Below are 15000 nucleotides of genomic sequence, written 5' to 3'. Positions count from 1 at the left end.
CTCATAGGGCGCGTGAGGAACCGTCCGTCAGGCGGGGCCAGGGTGGGAGGCCTCTGGATCAAGGCCGTAACCGGGAAAGGTGCTTTTCGGGCGGGGAGGAGCGGGGCGAAGGTCGGGCTCGAAGACTGGACCGGGGGGTGTCGGCCACCCCGACCGTCCGATTCCGAATTCCACGCGCCCGCGTCCGCCGCCGCCGTCGCGGACATTCGTTTCAGACGGGCCATCTGAGTCTCCCGAGAGTCGACACGGCCTGCTTTCCCCGGAGGGAGGCCGCGTCTAGCGTCGACGCGCAGAGCGGGGAGGAGCAAGCTGCCCAAAGCGGTCTCGCGACCGGGCAGGGGCCGTCCCCAGGCGCGTCCAAAGTTCCAATCGACCAGGCAACCCTGACAGTGACGGCCCGAAGGAGAGGGTGCGCCCCTCCGGGCCCCAGGCAACCCGGAGGCGCCCGTCTTCCGTTAACCTTGTCCGAGAAGAGTGTGGCGACGGTCCCCCACCTCCTCTACAACACCCCTAGCGTCCGTGTTCGGACCGTCTTTGCTCCAGCAGGAGCGCCATCAAGCGTACGGATCTGACTTTGAGCAGGCCACGGTCGGGTCTGCGAGCACAGGGCTCTCGTTTGCATGCAAGATCTTGGACACTGTCCATTTTCTTACGAGGAGTGTTGTGTGTCTTTCACCCTCTGCTCGCCCAGGACGGTGCACCTTCACACACTGGATGCACGCCCAGGGCACCGGCGGTGAGTCTGGGTGTCCAAACCAGCCCCCGCGTTTACTGGAAGTCTCGCCCGCACAGAGTGCATTTTATCTGGGCTGAGCCAGACCGCTTCCCCACCCGGTCTGACCACCACGGTTCTCTGTTCCGTGGACCTCATTCGATCGGACACTGTCCGTAATTTCATTTTTCTTTCGGAGGTGCACCTTCCTCCGTCGCTCCAGGGGTGTCTCAAGCCCCTGGAGTCGTTTTGCCGTTTACCCAGACCGACGGTTCGACAAGCATATGGTTTTTGTTTTAGCCCGGGATCAAAGGAGCCCCGGGACGGACGAACCTGCGACGCGCGGGTTTCCTACACACGGGTCTCGCTCCGCTCGGGCCTGGGCTCGAGGCGGCACGGCCGCTCATAGGGCGCGTGAGGAACCGTCCGCCCGTGAGGGCGGGGGGGTGGTAGGCCTCTGGATCGAGGCCGTAACGGGGAAGGGTGCTTTTCAAAGCGGGTGGGAGGCGCGGGGCGAAGTCAGGCTCTGTGCCGTGATGGGGGGCCCCCAACGAAACCCCGCCAACCGTCAAAGCCTGACGACGGTCCCGACGTCACCGCTGCGGACATCCGTTTTCAGACGGGCCATCTGAGTCTCCCGAGGTCGACGCGGCCTGCTTTCCCCGGAGGGAGGCCGCGTCTCGAGTCGACGCGCAAAGCGGGGAGGAGCAAGCTGCCCATAGCGGTCTCGCGACCGGGCAGGGGCCGTCCCCAGGCGCGTCCAAAGTTCCAATCGACCAGTCAACCCTGACAGCGACGGCCCGAAGGAGAGGGTGCACCCCTCCGGGCCCCAGGCAACCCGGAGGCGCCCGTCTACCGTTACCTTGTCCGAGGAGAGTCTGGGTGTCCAAACCAGACCCGCGCGTTTCCTGGAAGTCTCGCCCGCACAGAGTGCACTTTATCTGGGCTGGGTCAGATCGTTTCCCAACCCGGTCTGACCACCACGGTTCTCACTTTTTCAAATTTGACTCCAGAGTCAGGCCCGCCAAGGGGACTTTGAGCTTGATTCGTGCCCAGGAAGTCTGCACCCTTCCTGGGATGCAGTTAGAGAAGAAAACCAGCAGCCGTCATTTTCCTGGAGGTTTCGTACATGCAGAGATCCACCGCCGCGGTGGTGATTGAATTCTTTCTCTCCCCAGCGCAACATGACCGGGCTTTTTTTTTTTCCTGGGGGCCCTCTCCCACCAGGACTTCCAGAGCTCCACCGCGCGCACTGTGTAATCTGGATTTTATACCCAAGCAGAGAGACTCTGAGCGGGGGGCTCATGGTGGTCTGTTAATGGGTTCTGTGTGCCCTCCACCGCACTACTTCCCCTCTCCCGATAAAGACCCCAAGGTCCGTTTTAGGACCGTCTTTTCTCCAGAAGGAGCTCCAGGGGTGTGGAGCGAATCTGAATCTGACCCAGGACGGCGCACCCTCCCTGGGATGGCCAGGGAGGTTCTGAGATCGTGGAGCTCTGATCACACGGCAACATTTTGGACTCTTGTCAATTTTTCAAATTTGACTCCAGAGTCAGGCCCGCCAAGGGGACTTTGAGCTTGATTAGTGCCCAGGAAGTCTGCACCCTTCCTGGGATGCAGTTAGGGAAGAAAACCAGCAGCCGTCATTTTCCTGGAGGTTTCGTACATGCAGAGATCCACCGCCGCGGTGGAGATTGAATTATTTCTCTCCCCAGTCAGAGCGTACCCCGGCCGGGCTTTTATTTTTTTCCCTGGGGGTCCCACCAGGACTTCCAGAGCTCCACCGTGCGCACTGTGTAATCTGGATTTTTATACCCAAGCAGAGAGACTCTGAGCGGGGGGCTCACGGAGGTCTGTTAATGGGTTCTGTGTGCCCTCCACCGCACTACTTCCCCTTCCCGATAAAGACCCCAAGGTCCGTTTTAAGACCGTCTTTTCTCCAGAAGGAGCTCCAGGGGTGGGGAGCGAATCTGAATCTGACCCAGGACGGCGCACCCTCCCTGGGATGGCCAGGGAGGTTCTGAGATCGTGGAGCTCTGATCACACGGCAACATTTTGGACTCTGTCAATTTTTCAAATTTGACTCCAGAGTCAGGCCCGCCAAGGGGACTTTGAGCTTGATTTGTGCCCAGGAAGTCTGCACCCTTCCTGGGATGCATTTAGAGAAGAAAACCAGCAGCCGTCATTTTCCTGGAGGTTTCGTACATGCAGAGATCCACCGCCGCGGTTGGAGATTGAATTATTTCTCTCCCCAGTCAGAGCGTACCCCGGCCGGGCTTTTATTTTTTTTCCCTGGGGGTCCCACCAGGACTTCCAGAGCTCCACCGTGCGCACTGTGTAATCTGGATTTTTATACCCAAGCAGAGAGACTCTGAGCGGGGGGCTCACGGAGGTCTGTTAATGGGTTCTGTGTGCCCTCCACCGCATTACTTCCCCTCCCCGATAAAGACCCCAAGGTCCGTTTCAGGACCATCTTTTCTCCAGAAGGAGCTCCAGGGGTTGGGGGCGAATCTGAATCTGAACCAGGACGGCGCACCCTCCCTGGGATGGCCAGAAAGGTCTGATACCATGGAAGCTCTGAACCCACAGCAACCTTTTGACTCCAGAGTCATGCCCGCCATGGGGGCTTTGGATTCGATTCGTGCCCAGGAAGGCTGCACCCTTCCTGGGAAGCACTTAGAGAAGTAAACCAGCAGCCGTCATTTTCCTGGATGTTTCGTACATGCAGTGATCCACCCCCGCGGTGGAGATTGAATTCTTTCTCTCCCCAGCCAGAGCACACCCCGGCCGGGCTTTTTTTTCCCCTGGGGGCCGTCTCCCACCAGGACTTCCAGAGCTCCACCGAGCGCACTGTGTAATCTGTATTTTTATACCCACGCAGAGAGACTCCGAGCGGGGCTCACGACGGTCTGTTCATGGGTTGTGCGTGCCCTCCACCGCTCTACTTCCCTTCCCCGATAAAGCCCCGAAGGTCCGTTTCAGGACCGTCTTTTCTCCAGATGGAGCTCCAGCGGGTGGCGGGCGAATCTGACTCTGGCCCAGGACGGTGCACCCTCCCTGGGCTAGCCAGGGAGGTCGTAGAGCATGGAGCTTTGAACCCACAGCAACTTTTTGGACTCGGTCAATTTTTTTCGAATTTGACTCCAGAGTCAAGCCCGCCATGGGCGTTTGAGCTTGCTTCGTGCCCAGGAAGGCTTCTCCACCTCCTCTACAAAAGCCTGAAGGGACGTTTTAGGACCGTCTTTGCTCCACACAGAGCTCCAGGGAGGGCGGGGGAATCTGACTCTTGCCCAGGACGGTGCACCCTCCCTGGGACGGCCAATGAGGTCGTAGAGCATGGAGCTCTGAACGCACCGCAACTTTTTTGGACTTTGTCATTTTCAAGAGCTTGGCTTCAGGGTCATTTTCTCCACGGGCTTTGGGCTTTATTCGTGCCCGGGAGAGGTGCGCTTTGCCTGGGATGGACTTTTTCAGAAGAACGGGCCCGTCTTTTCCTGGAGGTTTCATGTTTTTAAGAGCTCCGCCGTGGCGGAGATTGAACTCGCTCACCCAGCCAGAGTGCAGCCTCTCCGGCTTGGTCCACTGCCTTGAAGGCCCTGGAGCTTTGAGACCACAGCAACATCGTGGACTCTGTCATTTGTAAGAGCTTGTCTCCTCCACAGAAGCCCGAAGGGCCGTTTTAGGACCGTCTTTGCTCCAATATGAGCTCCAGGGAGGGCGGGCGAATATGACTCTGGCCCAGGACGGTCCACCCTCCCTGGGCTTCCCAGTGAGGTCCGAGAGCATGGAGCTCTGAACGCACCGCAACTTTTTTGGACTTTGTCATTTTCAAGAGCTTGGTTTCAGGGTCATTTTCTCCATGGGCTTTGGGCTTTATTCGTGCCCAGGAGAGGTGCGCTTTGCCTGGGAAGGACTTTTTCAGAAGAACGGGCCCGACTTTTCCTGGAGGTTTCATGTATTTAAGAGCTCCACCGTGGCGGAGATTGAACTCGCTCACCCAGCCAGAGTGCAACCTCTCCGGCTTGGTCCACTGCCTTGAAGGCCCTGGAGCTTTCAGTCCACAGCAACATCGTGGACTCTGTCATTTTTAAAGCTCGGCATTCCACCGTGGGCGTTTGAGCTTTATTCGTGCCCAGGAGAGATGCACCCACCCTGGGATGGACATTAGAGGAAAATCAGCCCGTCTTTTCCTGGAGGTTTCATGGTTTTAAGAGCTCCACCTTGGCGGAGATTTAACTCGCTCACCCAGCCAGAGTGCAACCTCTCCGGCTTGGTCCACTGCCTTGAAGGCCCTGGAGCTTTCAGACCACAGCAACATCGTGGACTCTGTCATTTGTAAGAGCTTGTCTCCTCTACAGAAGCCCGAAGGGACGTTTTAAGACCGTCTTTGCTCCACACGGAGCTCCAGGGAGGGCGGGCGAATCTGACTCTTGCCTAGGACGGTGCACCCTCCCTGGGTCGGCCAATGAGGTCTTAGAGCATGGAGCTCTGAACGCACCGCAACTTTTTGGACTTTGTCATTTTCGAGAGCTTGGCTTCAGGGTCATTTTCTCCATGGGCTTTGGGCTTTATTCGTGTCCAGGAGAGATGCACCCACCCTGGGATGGACATTAGAGGAAAATCAGCCCGTCTTTTCCTGGAGGTTTCATGGTTTTAAGAGCTCCACCTTGGCGGAGATTGAACTCGCTCACCCAGCCAGAGTGCAACCTCTCCGGCTTGGTCCACTGCCTTGAAGGCCCTGGAGCTTTCAGACCACAGCAACATCGTGGACTCTGTCATTTGTAAGAGCTTGTCTCCTCTACAGAAGCCCGAAGGGACGTATTAAGACCGTCTTTGCTCCACACGGAGCTCCAGGGAGGGCGGGCGAATCTGACTCTTGCCCAGGACGGTGCACCCTCCCTGGGTCGGCCAATGAGGTCTTAGAGCATGGAGCTCTGAACGCACCGCAACTTTTTGGACTTTGTCATTTTCGAGAGCTTGGCTTCAGGGTCATTTTCTCCATGGGCTTTGGGCTTTATTCGTGTCCAGGAGAGATGCACCCACCCTGGGATGGACATTAGAGGAAAATCAGCCCGTCTTTTCCTGGAGGTTTCATGGTTTTAAGAGCTCCACCTTGGCGGAGATTGAACTCGCTCACCCAGCCAGAGTGCAACCTCTCCGGCTTGGTCCACTGCCTTGAAGGCCCTGGAGCTTTCAGACCACAGCAACATCGTGGACTCTGTCATTTGTAAGAGCTTGTCTCCTCTACAGAAGCCCGAAGGGACGTTTTAAGACCGTCTTTGCTCCACACGGAGCTCCAGGGAGGGCGGGCGAATCTGACTCTTGCCCAGGACGGTGCACCCTCCCTGGGTCGGCCAATGAGGTCTTAGAGCATGGAGCTCTGAACGCACCGCAACTTTTTGGACTTTGTCATTTTCGAGAGCTTGGCTTCAGGGTCATTTTCTCCATGGGCTTTGGGCTTTATTCGTGTCCAGGAGAGATGCACCCACCCTGGGATGGACATTAGAGGAAAATTAGCCCGTCTTTTCCTGGAGGTTTCATGGTTTTAAGAGCTCCACCTTGGCGGAGATTGAACTCGCTCACCCAGCCAGAGTGCAACCTCTCCGGCTTGGTCCACTGCCTTGAAGGCCCTGGAGCTTTCAGACCACAGCAACATCGTGGACTCTGTCATTTGTAAGAGCTTGTCTCCTCTACAGAAGCCCGAAGGGACGTTTTAAGACCGTCTTTGCTCCACACGGAGCTCCAGGGAGGGCGGGCGAATCTGACTCTTGCCCAGGACGGTGCACCCTCCCTGGGTCGGCCAATGAGGTCTTAGAGCATGGAGCTCTGAACGCACCGCAACTTTTTGGACTTTGTCATTTTCGAGAGCTTGGCTTCAGGGTCATTTTCTCCATGGGCTTTGGGCTTTATTCGTGTCCAGGAGAGATGCACCCACCCTGGGATGGACATTAGAGGAAAATCAGCCCGTCTTTTCCTGGAGGTTTCATGGTTTTAAGAGCTCCACCTTGGCGGAGATTGAACTCGCTCACCCAGCCAGAGTGCAACCTCTCCGGCTTGGTCCACTGCCTTGAAGGCCCTGGAGCTTTCAGACCACAGCAACATCGTGGACTCTGTCATTTGAAAGAGCTTGTCTCCTCTACAGAAGCCCAAAGGGACGTTTTAGGACCGTCTTTGCTCCATACGGAGCTCCAGGGAGGGCGGGCGAATCTGACTCTTGCCCAGGACGGTGCACCCTCCCTGGGTCGGCCAATGAGGTCTTAGAGCATGGAGCTCTGAACGCACCGCAACTTTTTGGACTTTGTCATTTTCGAGAGCTTGGCTTCAGGGTCATTTTCTCCATGGGCTTTGGGCTTTATTCGTGTCCAGGAGAGATGCACCGACCCTGGGATGGACATTAGAGGAAAATCAGCCCGTCTTTTCCTGGAGGTTTCATGGTTTTAAGAGCTCCACCTTGGCGGAGATTGAACTCGCTCACCCAGCCAGAGTGCAACCTCTCCGGCTTGGTCCACTGCCTTGAAGGCCCTGGAGCTGTCAGACCACAGCAACATCGTGGACTCTGTCATTTGAAAGAGCTTGTCTCCTCTACAGAAGCCCAAAGGGACGTTTTAAGACCGTCTTTGCTCCATACGGAGCTCCAGGGAGGGCGGGCGAATCTGACTCTTGCCCAGGACGGTCCACCCTCCCTGGGCTTCCCAGTGAGGTCCGAGAGCATGGAGCTCTGAAAGAGCCGCAACTTTTTTGGACTTTGTCATTTTCGAGAGCTTGGTTTCAGGGTCATTTTCTCCATGGGCTTTGGGCTTTATTCGTGCCCAGGAGAGGTGCACCCACCCTGGGATGGACATTAGAGGAAAATCAGACCGTCTTTTCCTGGAGGTTTCATGGTTTTAAGAGCTCCACCGTGGCGGAGATTGAACTCGCTCACCCAGCCAGAGTGTGCAACCTCTACGGCTTGGTCCACTGCCTTGAAGGCCCTGGAGCTTTCAGTCCACAGCAACATCGTGGACTCTGACATTTTTAAAGCTCGGCATTCCACCGTGGGCGTTTGAGCTTTATTCGTGCCCAGGAGAGATGCACCCACCCTGGGATGGACATTAGAGGAAAATCAGCCCGTCTTTTCCTGGAGGTTTCATGTTTTTAAGAGCTCCACCGTGGCGGAGATTGAACTCGCTCACCCAGCCAGAGTGCAACCTCTCCGTTTTGGTCCACTGCCTTGAAGGCCCTGGAGCTTTGAGACCACAGCAACATCGTGGACTTTGTCATTCAAAAGAGTTTGTCTCCTCTACAGAAGCCCAAAGGGACGTTTTAGGACCGTCTTTGCTCCACACGGAGCTCCAGGGAGGGCGGGAGAATCTGACTCTTGCCCAGGACGGTGCACCCTCCCTGGGACGGCCAATGAGGTCGTAGAGCATGGAGCTCTGAACGCACCGCAACTTTTTTGGACTTTGTCATTTTCAAGAGCTTGGCTTCAGGGTCATTTTCTCCATGGGCTTTGGGCTTTATTCGTGCCCAGGAGAGATGCACCCACCCTGGGATGGACTTTAGAGGAAAATCAGACCGTCTTTTCCTGGAGGTTTCATGGTTTTAAGAGCTCCACCGTGGCGGAGATTAAACTCGCTCACCCAGCCAGAGTGCAACCTCTACGGCTTGGTCCACTGCCTTGAAGGCCCTGGAGCTTTCAGTCCACAGCAACATCGTGGACTCTGTCATTTTTAAAGCTCGGCATTCCACCGTGGGCGTTTGAGCTTTATTCGTGCCCAGGAGAGATGCACCCACCCTGGGATGGACATTAGAGGAAAATCAGCCCGTCTTTTCCTGGAGGTTTCATGGTTTTAAGAGCTCCACCTTGGCGGAGATTGAACTCGCTCACCCAGCCAGAGTGCAACCTCTACGGCTTGGTCCACTGCCCTGAAGGTCCTGGAGCTTTGAGACCACAGCAACATCGTGGACTCTGTCATGTTTAAAGCCTGGCATTTGAGCTTTTATTCGTGCCCAGGAGAGCTGCACCTCACCTGGGATTCAGATTTTTAGAAAATCAGCCCGTCTCTTCCTGGATGTTTCATGTTTTTTCCAGTTACTCCCCAGCCAGAGTGCAGTCTCTCTGGCTTTGCTCTCTGCCTTGAAGGGGCCCTGGTGCTCAGGACTCCCAGTGATCCAACTCGGTCATTTTCAACCTCCCTCCCCAGCCAGGGTGCCACCTGGCTGGGCTTGGATTGCTCCCGGAGGCCCTCTCCCTCCAGGGCTCCATGGCACTGGCAAAATTCAGATTTTATCCCACCCAACCAGAGTGCCACCTGGGCTGGGCTTGGATTGCTCCTGGAGGCCCTCTCCCTCCAGGGCTCCATGGCACTGGCAAAATTCAGATTTTATCCCACCCAACCAGAGTGCCACCTGGGCTGGGCTTGGATTGCTCCTGGAGGCCCTCTCCCTCCAGAGCTCCATGGCACTGGCAAAATTCAGATTTTATCCCACCCAACCAGAGTGCCACCTGGGCTGGGCTTGGATTGCTCCTGGAGGCCCTCTCCCTCCAGAGCTCCATGGCACTGGCAAAATTCAGATTTTATCCCACCCAACCAGAGTGCCACCTGGGCTGGGCTTGGATTGCTCCTGGAGGCCCTGTCCCTCCAGAGCTCCATGGCACTGGCAAAATTCAGATTTTATCCCACCCAACCAGAGTGCCACCTGGGCTGGGCTTGGATTGCTCCTGGAGGCCCTCTCCCTCCAGAGCTCCATGGCACTGGCAAAATTCAGATTTTATCCCACCCAACCAGAGTGCCACCTGGCTGGGCTTGGATTGCTCCTGGAGGCCCTGTCCCTCCAGAGCTCCATGGCACTGGCAAAATTCAGATTTTATCCCACCCAACCAGAGTGCCACCTGGGCTGGGCTTGGATTGCTCCTGGAGGCCCTCTCCCTCCAGAGCTCCATGGCACTGGCAAAATTCAGATTTTATCCCACCCAACCAGAGTGCCACCTGGCTGGGCTTGGATTGCTCCTGGAGGCCCTGTCCCTCCAGAGCTCCATGGCACTGGCAAAATTCAGATTTTATCCCACCCAACCAGAGTGCCACCTGGGCTGGGCTTGGATTGCTCCTGGAGGCCCTCTCCCTCCAGAGCTCCATGGCACTGGCAAAATTCAGATTTTATCCCACCCAACCAGAGTGCCTCCTGGCTGGGCTTGGATTGCTCCTGGAGGCCCTGTCCCTCCAGAGCTCCATGGCACTGGCAAAATTCAGATTTTATCCCACCCAACCAGAGTGCCACCTGGGCTGGGCTTGGATTGCTCCTGGAGGCCCTCTCCCTCCAGAGCTCCATGGCACTGGCAAAATTCAGATTTTATCCCACCCAACCAGAGTGCCACCTGGCTGGGCTTGGATTGCTCCTGGAGGCCCTGTCCCTCCAGAGCTCCATGGCACTGGCAAAATTCAGATTTTATCCCACCCAACCAGAGTGCCACCTGGGCTGGGCTTGGATTGCTCCTGGAGGCCCTCTCCCTCCAGAGCTCCATGGCACTGGCACAATTCAGATTTTATCCCACCCAGAGTGCCTCCTGGCTGGGCTTGGATTGGATTGCTCCTGGAGGCCCTCCGAGGGTGGTGGTGGTGTGTGTGTGTGTGTGTGTGTGTGTGTGTGTGTGTGTGTGTGTGTGTGTGTGCCTCCACCACACTCCCTCGCCATACAACCCCTGTGGTCAGTTTTAGGACCGTCTCGGCTCCAGACGAGGCACCCGGGGCGGCGGGCGAACCTGCGTCTGGCCCAGGACGGACCGACCTCTTCGGGGCTGGTCGGGAAGGACCGAGCGCCTGGGTCTTCCGGTCACCGCCAACGTTTGGCACTTAGGTTTTGGAGCGAGCTCGGCTCTGGAGCTCAGCCAACCCCACCGAGGAGGACCGAGCCGTGCCCAGGGATCGAGCCACCCGGGGCGGGCGAGAGACCTCCGTGGAGAGACGAGCCCCCAGGGCCAAGCCACGCTCCCAGGGAGAAAGGGGGGCAAGCGCGCGCGCACACACACACACACACACACACTCCCCTTCTCCCCATAACCCAAATGGCTCGTTGCAGGACACCCTTTGCTCCGGCAGTTCCTCCAGAACCGCGGGGCTGGGCGCTTTAAGCCGGGTATGAAGCACCGAGCTCGGCCCGCGGGCGGGCCGCCGACGAGCGCCTGCAGTTTGCAGGATGGTAACCCACTGCAAACGGCTTTAAACGGCCGTAACTCGGCGAAGCCGCGTCCGATCGACGCCAAATTTTTATCGTGTTTAGAGCGGGACGAGAGCTTTCCAACGAGACCACCCGCAGCTCCGGGGGCCCCCGGGGGCCCGAGATACAGCGCCGCGAAAGCGAAAAACGCGAATATCTCGGCGAAAACTCGACGGATTCGGCGGGCACCGAGCTCGTTGGAAGCGTCTAGTCGAGACGAACAAAACGGTACCGGTTTGGTGAATTTTGGTGGTGTTTTCGCGGAGATATCGGCCGAAAACCACCGGGCGCGCTTCAAAATGGCGGCCGCCGATGACGTCACGGCCTCGGAACAAAATCGCCCGTATCTCGGGAACGCGAAGACCCAGAGAGCTCAAATTCGGGTGAGGGGGTCCCAGTAGGGCCCTTGCTCGAACCCTGGAGTGACGGGCCTCGGGAGCGCCCCCTACGGGATCGCCGTTCGCTGGGACCCCCGACTTTGGACGGCTGTAACTCGGGGACCCGGGCGAGTTGGACCTCGGGGGTGGGCTCTTTCGAAAGGCCTCGTCCGGCACTACGATCTATTAGAGTTTGGGGAATATTGGGCCGGGGGTTCCCGAGATATAAGCCCGTAAAGGTGCGCCTTTGACCGGGCGTAACTCCCTGGCCCGACGGCCCTCGGGGACGTGGGTGGGCTCGTTGGATAGGCCCCCTCGAGCCCTACGAGCGACCCGAGTTTGGAATTTTTTCGCCGCGTGCTTGTCGAGATATTCGCGAAAAACAAAAAATTTCCCCACCACGCTGCGCTCGTGGCTGACACCCACGTCTCCGACGGGACTCCCGGGACCGCGGGGGGCGACCTGACCGTGCCCGAGAAAGGTGAACCTTCCCGGGACCGCCGCCAGAGCCTCAGGGGCCCCGGAAGTCCCGGCCCACTGCAGGTTTTGGACTCTGAGGCGTTTTTCGGACCGGGAAAAGGGCACCGACTTTGGGCGGCTGTGGCTCGGGGACCCGGCCGCCTAGAGACTCCAAACTCGGGTCAAAGTAGGGTCTCGGTGGGCCCCTTCCGACGAGCCCGCCCCGGAGCTCCGGTGCCCCCCGGTCCCGGAGAAAAGTGGCCCGACGGGACGGCGCGCGCCTCGGAAGGAAAGGTCCCAGGGGCCCGGGGAGGCTGGGTCAGAGGGGGCCCGGAGGGATCCCCCGACCCCCGAAAGGGCGAGACTCTGGGACCTCCCCTTCCCGAGATACGGGCCGCTTTTTCAAAAAGTCCCTCGCGCGTTACCGGGCCTATCTCGGGACCGGGGGGTCCCAGAGGCCGGGGACGGCGGGTGGTGAGGGGACCCCGGGGGACCCTACTTCTCCCGCCGTCTCGAACCCCGGGGACCTCCCGGTCCCGAGATACGGCCACTTCCTGTCCGGATTCGACCGGGCGTAACTCGGAGAGGAGGCCGAGTTGGGGCTCCGGACTCTGGGGGTGGGGGGAGTACGACGAGACCCCCCGACACCGGGCGTAAGGGGGCCGGACTCTGCTCGGTTCCCGAGATACGGTCACTTCCTGTCCAGGTTTGATCGGGCGTATCTCGAAAAGTAAGCCGAGTTGGGACTCCAAACTCTGGGCGTGGGGGGTGCTCGAGGACACCCCCCTGTGCCCAGCGTACGGAGCCCCAACTCGGCTTGGTTCCAGAGATATGCCACCTCAAATTTGGAACTTTGACCGGACCTAACTCGAAAAGTAAGCCGAGTTGGGGCTCCATACTCTGGGCGTGGGGGGTGCTCGAGGACACCCCCCTGTGCCCCGCGTATGGAGCCCCAACTCGGCTTGGCTCCAGAGATATGCCACCTCAAATTCTGAACTTTGACCGGACCTAACTCGAAAAGTAAGCCGAGTTGGGGCTCCATGCTCCGGGCGTGGGGGGTGCTCGATGACACCCCTCTGTGCCCAGCGTATGGAGCCCCAACTCGGCTCGGTTCCCGAGATACGCTCACTTCCTGTCCAGGTTTGACCGGGCGTATCTCGAAAAGTAAGCCGAGTTGGGACTCCAAACTGTGGGCGTGGGGGGTGCTCGAGGACATCCCCCTGTGCCCAGCGTATGGAGCCCCAAATCGGCTTGGTTCCGGAGATGTGCCACCTCAAATTCTGAACTTTGACCGGACCTAACTCGAAAAGTTAGCCGAGTTGGGGCTCCATACTCTGGGCGTGGGGGGACCACTATGAGACCCCCCTGTGCCCAGAGTATGGAGCCCCAACTCGGCTTGGTTCCAGAGATGTGCCACCTCAAAGTTGGAACTTTGACCGGACCTAACTCGAAAAGTTAGCCGAGTTGGGGCTCCATACTCTGGGCGTGGGGGGACCACTATGAGACCCCCCCGTGCCCAGAGTATGGAGCCCCAACTCGGCTTCAGCACTGAGATACACCGGTTCAAACAAATGCACTCTGGTCAACCCTACCTTAAGAGAGTCCCAGTTAGTCCCACCGTTTACCCGGCTCCGGGAACCGGACGATTTGGGGCTCCAGACTCTGGGCGTGGGGGGGCGACCCGCGTCCCCAGAGTTCGGAGGCCCGACTCGGCTCGGCTCCAGAGATACGCCACCTCAAAAGTTGGAACTTTGACCGGACGTAACTATAAAAGTAAGCCGAGTTGGGGCTCCATACTCTGGGCGTGGGGGGTGCTCGAGGAGACCCCCCTGTGCCCAGAGTATGGAGCTCCAATTCGGCGTGGTTTCCGAGATACGCCCGGTCAAACCTGGACAGGAAGTGGCCGTATCTCGGAATCGGAATGTCCCAGGAGCTGGGGACGGTGGGGTCTGAAGGGGCCCTATGGGCCCTCCCCATGCCCGGAGTATGGAGCTCCAAGTCGGCGTGGTTTTCGAGATACACCCGGTCAAAGTCCCATCTCTGACCGAGCATAACTCAGGAACCAAGCCGATTTGGGGCTCCATACTCTGGGGTCATGGGGGGCCCAAGGGTGCCTCCCCATGCCCGGAGTATGGAGCCCCAAGTCGGCGTGGTTTCTGAGATACACCCGGTCAAAGTCCCATATCTGACCGGGCGTAACTCGGGAACCAAGCCGACTTGGGGCTCCATACTCTGGGGTCATATAGCACAACGATCTGATGTACATTACAGATATTAATTATGCAAAATTGGCATAAAATCAAACTGTCCACAAAGAGCTCCGTCAAATAAGTTGCAGGTGGGATGCTGTTTTCGACTTAGACATTTTCAGCGGGTGAATCCCTGTAAAGAATTGGGGATTTTTCATCATATGTGATGAAGTCCCCAATTCCTGACAGGGATTCACCCGACTCGGAGAACCAGAGCTCCGGGCAGGGACCCACACCTAGGTCCACCCTCCGCCCGACTCGGAGAACCAGAGCTCCGGCCGTGGACACCCACCTTGGTCCACCCTCATACCCGCCTCAGGGAACCAGGGACCCGGCCTGGGACCCCCACAACACCACACCCTCTGCCCGGCTCGGAGAACCAGAGCTCCGGCCGTGGACACCCACCTTGGTCCACCCTCATACCCGCCTCAGGGAACCAGGGACCCGGCCTGGAACCCCCACGACGCCACACCCTCTGCCCAGAGTGAGAGAGCCAGAGCTCCGGGCAGGGACCCCCACCCTGACCCAACCACTGCCCGACTCGGAGAACCACAACTCCGGGCAGGGACCCACACCTAGGTCCACCCTCCGCCCCACTCGGAGAACCAGAGCTCCGGCCGTGGACACCCACCTTGGTCCACCCTCATACCCGCCTCAGGGAACCAGGGACCCGGCCTGGAACCCCCACAACGCCACACCCTCTGCCCGACTCGGAGAACCAGAGCTGCTGCACGGCCCCGGCCTCCACCCTCACCTGAGCACCGGCCGAACCCGGGGGTCCCACACTTAAGCCCGGGCATTACTGTCACAGCCAACCCCGCGCCTCCAGAGAACCGGGCCACTGGTAACCCAAGATCGACTTAGGCTATGGCGGCCCGAGGAGAGTACCGGGGTGGAGGAGGGACCCACCCGGCTCTCCCGTCCGCCTCTGGGAACCAGGGGCCCGGCCTTGGACCCCCACCTTGGTCCACCCTCTAGCCAGACTCGGAGAACCAGAGCTCCGGGCAGG

Source organism: Siphateles boraxobius, unplaced genomic scaffold (assembly GCF_051911475.1).
Source record: "Siphateles boraxobius isolate OS27281-9 unplaced genomic scaffold, OSU_SipBor_1 107, whole genome shotgun sequence".
In the NCBI taxonomy this organism is placed as follows: domain Eukaryota; kingdom Metazoa; phylum Chordata; class Actinopteri; order Cypriniformes; family Leuciscidae; genus Siphateles; species Siphateles boraxobius.
Note: the sequence above shows the minus strand (reverse complement) of the source record.